Source organism: Vicia villosa, unplaced genomic scaffold (assembly GCF_029867415.1).
Source record: "Vicia villosa cultivar HV-30 ecotype Madison, WI unplaced genomic scaffold, Vvil1.0 ctg.001659F_1_1, whole genome shotgun sequence".
Taxonomy (NCBI): domain Eukaryota; kingdom Viridiplantae; phylum Streptophyta; class Magnoliopsida; order Fabales; family Fabaceae; genus Vicia; species Vicia villosa.
This window is the reverse complement of record NW_026705690.1, coordinates 298,625-309,104: the sequence shown is the minus strand read 5'-3', so window position 1 is coordinate 309,104 and position 10,480 is coordinate 298,625. Positions and strand designations below refer to the sequence as shown.

The 10,480-nt window shown below is 33.5% G+C and overlaps 1 long non-coding RNA gene and 1 other non-coding gene across 2 annotated transcripts; both read right to left on the bottom strand.

Moving 5' to 3' along the window:
• Positions 1-886: 886 nt before the first annotated feature.
• Positions 887-2,358, bottom strand: LOC131636194 (uncharacterized). The gene is made up of 3 exons (XR_009293977.1): positions 1,867-2,358; positions 1,040-1,604; positions 887-965 (listed from the first exon to the last, which is right to left on the bottom strand). It is a non-coding gene; the product is annotated as an uncharacterized LOC131636194 (long non-coding RNA).
• A 7,826-nt stretch (positions 2,359-10,184) lies between these two features.
• LOC131636199 (small nucleolar RNA Z103) lies at positions 10,185-10,280 on the bottom strand. Its single transcript, XR_009293980.1, has one exon. It is a non-coding gene; the product is annotated as a small nucleolar RNA Z103 (small nucleolar RNA).
• Positions 10,281-10,480: the final 200 nt, after the last annotated feature.

Sequence of the window (10,480 nt, the reverse complement as noted above, 5' to 3'; positions counted from 1 at the left end):
GTTAGTATTTTGAAATGGCAAGGTTGTTTTTCAAAAAAAATTTTTTACAGGGGGGTAAACCAGAAATGACCTATATGGCAGGGGGGTAAAATGGTAATAACCCTAAAAAATAGTGATATTAGAAAGTATTCAGTTTTGAGAGTTGTCGAATTCGGGAGTTTACTGGTACTCAACCCGAGGATGCCGTATCCACCAAGTACGAGTATGCTGGCCAGAGGTATGAAGTGCATTGATAACATTTCAAGAATCATTCTCTCTTGAGTCTTACTTATCTTCTATTATCTACTTTAGACGCAAGTTATATAATAATACTACCCTAAATTACAGAAGTTGACTATCTGAACCACAAGACCCATAAACTAATATACCCGGTATAAGAATGATACTACTTTAAGGTGCCATGCCACCAGCCCACCACTAATATGACATCCATTCAGCCACACAAGAAAAGCAATGAAAAGTAGCAGGGAAAGTATAATGAAACAAAAATCATAGACAAATTTATATTGACTAGTCGATGGATATTGAGTTTTGAAATGGTAGGTAAACAATACGTAAAAATAAATTCACACTAACCTGAAGTCGGGCAATTGTTTTATGGTCAGGAACTTTCTCACTCTCGCCATCTTCATCCTTTTTACCTTTAGACTCAATCTTTTTAAATTCTTTTTTCTCGAAAATATACCTAAGCATATGATAGGACACAAGATATCAAAAGCCACCAATAATTTGAAACAAACGGAAGTATAATAGATATCAATGAAAAAACAGAAGTATAATTTGAAACTTACAGGCAGTACTATTTCAGTCAGACCTAGCATGGGCATATCGCGAATTTTTTGAAAATATAAGATCTAGATGCGTAGGATCTTCTTTACTCAAAAGCACCACCTACTTGGTTCCCTGTGATTGGTGTGTACAACTACAATAGATGTGAAGTCCTTTTTATTTGCATATTCTACAATCTGCAATTGAAAATATAGTCAGTATGCTTTTTACCCAAACAGTGAAGAGATAGTGAGGCACACGCACACACCACCTTTTTTAAATCATAGGTTCCTCTCTTGAAGTAATGTGCATTTGGTATAATCTGAAGCAATTCTGATATAAAAGCAGGAGCCCTCTGCACATCAAGTCATATTTCACCAGAAAAATAGAAAAATGTTAGTATATAAAAGAAAACATGATTTCCCCACTTTACTCCTAAAAGTGTGAAACGGGAAGCCAAACAAATAGGAGAGAAAATGATCTGCCAAAATCGCAATAGAAGTAGATTTGAGTCAAACGTTTTTAATGATCTGCCAATTGCAATTGATTTACCATATAAATGAATCAAATTCATTGTAACAATGAATATCTGCACAGGCCAGAAACAAAACTTGTTAAAATCAGTGAATAAAATTACAAACGAAAGATGACTGGGAGACATACTATCAGCTGCAACATCTCTTTTATACAACACCTAAAAACAAAAACAAATGCTTTTCATGACAAGGATCAATAAACAACTGTGTAGAAATTAAAATAAAATAAAACTTACTAGAATTGATTGTTTTAATGTGTCCGGCTTCACATTAGCGAGAGCCAAAGGTGATTCCAGACACCTAAAATTGGTTTTGACATTTGAGTAATTTCGATTAGAACTGATTTCAACGTGATTTCAACTTAAAATTCCTTCTATGCTTTCAAATGAAAATCAAAGTTACAAAATCAATCCATTCAAAATCATAATTTTTAACAGTATCAATGAAAAAAATAACAGATTTGATTGAAAGCATCAATTTTTAAGCTTTCAAACATCAATCAGTACATAATTAGGAGAAAGAAAATTTCTTTAAAAAAAAGAGCTTTAGCGAGTTCCGTTACCTGAGCCATAACAGCGGCGAACGACATTCCATAAGAAAACCAATGGCGGCAGCATTATTAGCCCTTGCGCGGCGAACAGTAACTCTAGGGTTCCGTCGTTTGCACACTATTCCCTTATTTTTAGGGTTAGGTTTTTGAAATTGGGAAAAACTATACGAAGTCGTTTCAGAAGCATCGGAATTTGACCTATTGTTGGGTCTTACTTCTGCTGATTCTGATTATGAGGAACAACTCTGGATTTCAGGCATTATTATCGAATTCGGTGGTGGCTAGGGAAGGGACGTTATTGTAGGAAGGAGGAGGAGGGCCTTCGGAGAAACCGGTGGGTCTGGAATGAGGAGGTGGTTCGTCGTACTTGCGTTTGAGGGAGGGTGGAGTAGCGTCGTATTGGGATTCATCGGCCATTGGAATTGGATTGAAGAAAAAAGGAAAAGGTGAAGAAGAAACCCTAGCTGGAGATGGAGTAGGTTCGATAAGATGCGTTTGAGGCAAAACGCGTGTTTGTTATTTTAAAATAGCTACGAGAGCGCTTTTGAAAGGCGCTTTCGTAGCACCCCATATACCAGCGCTTTTTAGGAAAAAAACGCTTTCGTAGCCTACCCCTATAGCAGCGCTTTTGAAAGCGCTTTCGTAGCCCACCCTATACCAGCGATTCTATAAAGCGCTTTCGTAGCCCAGCCTATACCAGCGCTTTTGAAAAGCGCTTTCGTAGGACCCCCATATACCAACGCTTTTTCCCCTTGATTTATAGTTTTGTCTTTAGCGAAAGCTATAGCAGCGCTTTCTCTCAAAGCGCTGTCGTAGCTGCGCTGCTAAATGTAAGATTTGGCGTAGTGGCTACGGCACAAAGAATTAAGGGATTTCGGGAAGAACGTAGAGGGAAGATTAAGCAAAGAAAATATAAGGTGAGGGTTGTGATTCTTTCATCATAATTGATATGTGGTTTAAGCATATGTGGGGATTGATGTGGTTTAGGTTGAGTTTGAAGAACAAGGTGGAATTGTGTGAATACTGGTGAAATTTGCAAATGTGTGATATTGATGTATAATCCTTGTGTTTGACATGCTTGATGATGTTATTTTGTGACATATGTTCTGTAGTAATAACCTTGATGATTTGTTTGAGTTGAATTGATAAAAATTGGAAGTTTTAGGTGAATAAGGAATGTTTTCGTATTAGAAAATTATGCAGAAAATGCCTCAGGTACAATGTAACCGGTTACAAGTTTTGGCGTAACCGGTTTACGTGGTAAAAAAATGGATTTTAAGTTATTTTCGGGCTCGTAATAGATTATGTTTTTGCGTAAGTGGTTACGGTGGTGAAAATTGCATGGTTTGGCTACTGGAAGTGCCGTAACCCGTTACGCTTAGTCTGACAAAAATAATTTCAAAACTTCAAAAAATCATAACTCGAGCTAGGAATGTTTGAAAGACGGCGCCATTTGAACCGTTGGAAGCTGATTTAACGTACTTTCATTTAAAATTATTTACATGTCAGAATTCCAAATGTAGGACAGGTTTATGTGTGTTTCCTTACGTTTCAGGTTATGTCGTTTGTGAAAAATGTGAGAGTAATTAGTATGTATAATGTTTGAAGATGTTTCCTTATTCTTATGATGAATATGATGTTTGGTGAAGCTGTTGTGATGATGTGATTTATGTTAGAGACATGATATTTATGAGATGCATGTTTGATGGTATATATATATATATATATATATATATATATATATATATATATATATATATATGTGTGTGTGTGTGTGTGTGTGTGTGTGTGTGTGTGTGTGTGTGTGTGTGTACTATGATGATGATTATAATATTGGTGTGCTTTAAAGATGCTGATTGAGAATGTGATGTCATGCATTCATGGCATATGTAAAGAATCCGGTCCGGTAATGATTTGGTAGGACTTCGGTCTAGTGGTGATTTGTGGCACTTTAGTTCAGTGGTGGCATCAATCCCATTGTGCGGATTATGGTGCATTTATAAGACGTGCTCTGGTTCCAAGTGAGAATCGATCTTATTGGTAGGTATCAGTATGTTTAGTAAGATCGATTTGAGGTCGGGCTATCATAAGATTCGTGTTAAACCAGAAGATATTCCGAAGACGGCTTTCACGACGAGGTATGGTCACTACGAGTATATTGTGATACCATTTGGAGGGTCTAAAGCACAAGGTGTTTTCATGGAGTATAAGAACCGAATCTTTCATGAATACCTAGATGAGTTTGTGGTGGTCTTCATCGACGATGTTCTGATTAGGGCTGTTTATGGTTCAGTTATGTAAGAAAACTGAACCGAACCATTACATGAGGTCACCCGAACTGAACTGAACTGAACCGTTTCAATTTTTCTAGAACCGAGCTGAACCAAATGTTTTGGTTTGGTATAACGGTTCTTAATTCTGAATCATACCAAACCATTTGAAGACAAATTTTTTCAAACTAAAACATTTGTTAAAGGACCAAACCGTTAGATTTAGTTTTAAAAAAAAAGACTTTTTTTGTTTTTCGCAAAAATATGTTTTTTTTTTTGAAAAAAATCGACTTTCTTATTTTAAAAAAAAAGACTTTTATTTTAGAAAAAAACCGAATATTTGTATTTTTGGGATAAATTAAGTTTTTTTCCTTCATTTTGTGAATGCCATATTTATTGGTTATTTAATCAACTGTTATTTAAAAAAAAGCGATTTTACTGCATTTAAAAAACTTTTTTACTGTATCTTCAAAAAACACGAAATTACTGTATTTTTGGAAAAACTCAATTTTATAGTAATTTTTAAAAAAGAAAATCAATTTTACTATATTTAAAAGAACAATTTTACTGTATTTAAAAAGGTTTTTTACTATATTTTCAAAAAAACACGATTTTACTGTAATTTTGGAAAAACTCGATTTAACAGTAATTTTTTTAAAAAAAACCCAATTTTACTATAATTTCAAAAAACTCAATTTTACTGTATTTAAAAAAATGATTTTACTGTATTTTCAAAAAAACCCGATTTTACTGTTTTTTTGGAAAACTCGATTTGAATGGATTTTTTTAAAAACTCGATCTTACTATATTTTTGGAAAAACTCGATTTAACCTTATTTTCAAAACCCTAAGTTTATGATATTTTCAAAAAAACTCGATTTCACTGTATTTTTTAAGAAAATTGAATTTGTTGTATTTTCAGCAAAACCCAATTTTACTGTATTTTAAAAAAAAACTCGATTTTATTGTATTTTTAAGAAAACATGATTTTGCTATATTTTTAAAAAACTCGATTTTACTGTATTTTAAGAAAAATGATTTTACTGTATTTTTCCAGAAATACAGTAAAATCGAGTTTTATGAAAATATAGTAAAATTGAGTTTTTGAAAATATAGTAAAATCGAGTTTTTTTGAAAATACACTAAAATCGAGTTATTCAACATTACAATAAAATTGAGTTTTTCCAAATTACTCTAAAAGCGAGTTTTTTACGAAAATACAGTAAAATCAAGTTTTTTGAAAATACAGTAAAATTGAGTTTTTCCAAAATTACACTTAAATCGAGTTTTTCCAAAAATACAGTAAAATTGAGTTTTTCCAAAATTACACTTAAATCGAGTTTTTCCAAAAATACAGTAAAATTGAGTTTTTCAAAAATACAGTAAAATCGAGTTTCTCCAAAATTACAGTAAAATCGTGATTTTTGAAAATACAGTAAAATCAATTTTTTTTGAAAATACAGTAAAATTGAGTTTTATGAAAATACAGTAAAATCGATTTTTTTTCAAAAATACACTAAAATTGAGTTTTTTTATTTTCGAAAAAATGACTTTTTTTGTTTTTCGTAAAAAATCGACGTTTTTATTTTCAAAAAAATCGACTATTTTATTTTATGTAAAAACTCGACTTTTTTAATTTTCGAAAAAACATGATTTTTTTTATTTAAAAAAAATCAAAATTTGCAATTTTTTTTTATTTTTGAAAAAGAAATTCAATTAAGAAACTAATATAACAAACGGTTCGGTTCAGAGTTAATTAGATATTCGTTAATTGCTTAACGGTACGGTTCTTGAACCATTAATAAAATATAAGTTTGGTTCACTAACCATTACTAATGGTTTGGTTATTTTAACTTCAGTTCAGTTCGGTTCGGTTCGACGGTTCTTTTGAACAACCCTAGTTCTGATATATCCTAAGTCTAATGAAGAGCATGCTAGAAATTTGAAGATTGTATTACAGGTGTTGAGGGAGAAGAAGTTGTATGCTAAATTGTCGAAGTGTGAATTGTGGTTAAAGGAAGTGAGTTTCCTTGGCCATGTGATTTCTAACAGGGGTATTGTCGTGGATCCTTCTAAAGTTGATGATGTGTTACAGTGGGAGACTCCGAAGTCTGCTACTGATATTCGAATTTTTCTTGGTTTGGAAGGCTACTATTGCAGGTTCATCGAAGGTTTTTCTAGATTAGCATTAACTTTGACTCAATTGACTCGAAAGGGTCAAGCTTATGTGTGGGATATTGCGTGCAAGGAAAGTTGTATGGAATTACAGAAGATGTTGAGGATTGCTCCGGTATTGATTTTGCCTAACCCGAGTGAGTCTTTTATGGTGTATTGTGATGCTTCTAAGATGGGTCTTGGTGGAGTATTGATACAGAATGGACAAATTATTGCTTATTCTTCTAGACAGCTGAAGGTTCACGAGAGGAATTATCCTACGCATGATTTAGAGTTAGCAGCTGTAGTGTTTGTGTTAAAAATTTGGAGATATTATGTGTTTGGTTCTAAGTTTGAAGTGTTCAGAAATCATAAGTGTTTAAAGTACTTGTTCGATAAAAAAGAATTAATATGAGGCAGAGGAGATGGCTCGAATTTCTGAAAGATATTGATTTTGATTTGAGTTACCATCTTGGTAAATCAATTGTAGTGGCAGATGCCCTGAGTAGGAAGTCCTTACGTATGGAGATGCTTATGGTACGTGAGTTCGAGTTGATTGAATAATTTCGAGATATGAGTTTGGTTTGTGAAGAAACTCCTGATAGTGTGAAGTGGGGAATGTTGATGTTGACCAACAGTATCCTTGGTGAGACCAGGGATGGTCAGAAATCCGATTTGAAGTTGGTTGATCAGTTGACGTCGATTAACCAAGGCAATGGTGGTGAATTTCAAGTTGGTGAGAATGGTGTGATAAGGTTCGGAAATAGAGTGTGTGTTCTATATGTTCCAGAGCTTAATAAGAGTATTCATGATGAAGGACATCGAAGTGGTTTAAGTATTCATCTAGGTGCTACAAAGATGTATCAAGAATTGAAGAAACTATTCTGGTGGCCAGGTATGAAAAAGGAGATTGTTGAGTTTGCTTATGCTTGTTTGACTTGTCAGAAGTTAAAGATTGAACATCAAAAGCCTTTGGGTCTAATGCAGTCGTTAAGTATCCCGGAATGGAAGTGGGATAGTATTTCGATGGATTTTGTGTCGGGTTTACCGAAGACTACTAAAGGTAATGATTTAATTTGGGTGATAGTGGATAGGTTGACTAAATCGGCATATTTCTTACCGATGAAGATCAATCATTCCATGCAGAGATTGGTGGAGATGTATATTGAAGATATTATGAGATCACATGTAAACCTTTGAGTATTGTTTCAGATAGGGACCCAAGATTTACATTGAGGTTTTGGAAGAGCTTGCAAATTTCCTTGGGTACGAAGTTGAGGTTAAGTCCAGCTTACCATCCACAAACGGACGGTTAGACTGAGAGGACTATCCAGTCTTTGGAAGACTTGTTGAGGGCTTGTGTGTTAGAACAAGGTGGTGCTTGAGACAGCCACTTTGCGTTAATTGAGTTTACATACAACAACAGTTATCATGCGAGCATTAGTAAGGCGCCGTATGAAGCATTGTATGGTGGGAGATGTAGAACTTCTTTGTGTTGATATGAATCAGGCGAGAGTGTTGTGCTCGGACCTGAAATTATGCATGAGACGACTGAAAAGATTAAATTAATTCAAGAAAGGATGAAGGCTTCTCAGAGTCGTCAGAAGAGCTATCATGATAAGAGGAGTAAGGCACTTGAATTCAAGGTGAGATCATGTGTTCTAATGAATGTGAGAATAAGGTGCTAAGATGTTATAAATGTGGTAAGACAGATCATCGTGCCCCTGAATGCAGAGACGATGGTATGACTTGTTTTAATTCTAGAGAACACGTTTATGTCATTTCCCAGTGTCAGAAGCCAAAGAAGGATGTTGTTGTCGCCAAGACTAACGGCCGAGTGTTTGCTATGAGCGGAATAGAGAATTCAAAGAAGGACAACTTGATTCGAGGTACTTCTTTTATTAACGGTGTTGAAATGGTTGCTATTATTGATATTGGTGCTACTCATTCATTTATTTCGCTTGATTGTGCCACTATGTTAGGATTGAAATTGTCTTCTATGGATGGTAGTATGGTAATAGATACTCTAGCTAATGGTTGTGTTACTGCTACTTTTGTTTGTTCGTGATGTCCATTGACTATCTTTGATAAGAGTTTTGTGATGGATTTGGTGTATCTACCCTTGCATCAAATTGATGTTATTCTTGGGATAAATTGGTTGCAGTTCAACTATGTTCATATCAACTATTATAATAAGATTGTGAGATTTCTTGACTTTGAGGATGGTGGAGAGCTGATGACTCTGGTAACGGGGGTTAATTAGACTTTGATCAATTGTTGTTGAATAATGCTTGAGGATGATATGACCTAAGATTATAGGTCAGTCTTTGATGGACAAACCCTTGAGAATCAATGTTGATTGCACTTTGACTTTGAGGATCCCGAAACCCAAATTTAGTAACTATTGTTTGATGTTCTTGATTAAAACCCTATGCAAAAATGAACAAAAGATCAAGACATGTTTTTGATACTTTGATTAGTGGTTAGTGAAACATAAAGTATATAAACAAAAAATAAAAATAAAAAAGATACACATAGCGGTGCTTGATAATCTCTGCAAAGACAAACCCAAAGATGAGAGGATTAGGATGCAACCAAGTTTATAATCTTAATGCATGACAAAAATGCAAATGAGGTGGTATCTTTTAGGTAAAAATTAGGGTATAACAGACGTCAAATAAACAAAATAGAATAACGAGTGCGATTGAAAAATAACATCTAGACATGAAAATATTTTCGAAGTCAGAGTTTAATAAAATTTATAAGAAATTGTATGAGAATCCCATGATTAGCCTCACTAAAGCGGATATAATCCAATGTGAAACTGTGAAAAGTATTGGTCACACTAATCCGTATTGAAAGCAATATGATCATGGATGGTTTGACATGTTTGGAAAATACAATAAATAAAAACAGTATTAATAATAATTGATTATATATATAAGAATTAAAGTACATGCATGATTGATATGATAATTTAAAACCCTTAACATATGTTATTATGATAAGAAAAGATTGAATTTTACTATATATGTTGACTATGATAACGATTGTTACAATTATATGGAATCTGTCTTTCTTAATTTAGCATCAGCATTGAAAACATGTGGATCATTTCAAGTGTAGTTAAAAAAATTAAAGAAGAAATTCAATACAAGCACGTCTACAAAACGGTGGTGGTCCTCACCACACTCACCACTATATATCATTGCCATATTTGTTTTATATGGCATATTTTTTTGACTAAGTTTTAAGCTTCTGCAAATTATAAACAACACGCAAGAAATTAAAAGGAATGAAAAGTGGAGCAATCTTGTAACAATTTCATTACCTGAGGTGAAATGTTTGAACAAAAATAGAAAAAAGTGAAATGAATCCAAAACCAAAAATAAAGGAGACAATACAGTGTATCGATCAGGGTAATGCATTGATGATATTCATTGAAATTTGACTTTGTGTTGTTATCTATTTATCTAGTTATTCACGGCTTCTAAAATGTTATATATGTACATCTTGCGTCTTGAATTATCAAAGGATTGGATAGAAGAAAAGCCAAAAACAACTCTATGTCGGAGATTCATTGATTATTGTTGTACACTAAAGCAAATTTTTTATCGATTGAATATGCCCATGTTCATTTTTCATCCAGAAATATTTGGTGGTAGAGAAAAAAATTGTGATAATATTTATCAAATTTTATATTTTACATTTTGAAAACATTTTAGAATTCTAAAAACATATACTAAAATATATTATTAGTCTTTGAGTTTAACCTAAATAATCCAAAACATCCATCCTCTTACGTTCAAAATTGGGTTGGATTGGTGCATGGATAAAAATTGTAGATGGCCTTTGATCTGATCGATATGCTTCGATATCATAATAAAATTAGAGTTTGGCCTAACTCATGAGTAAAATTATATGGTTTGATTTCTCTTAAGATAAACAAAAGCGCACAATATGTTCATCTTCAATTATCAGGAGAAATAGTCATCAAACCCATGAGATAGACCAAACTCTAATTCTAATATGATATTAGAGATTATTGATCAGGTCACACGCAGCCCACCTTTTATTGATGGGTCATGGGGGTATCCATATTTTGACAAGAGCAACCACATAAGTGAGAGGGACATCACATATTTACCCAAAATGTTAAGGCAATAGGTATATAGGTCATCTCACTTATTAAGTGTTCAACCT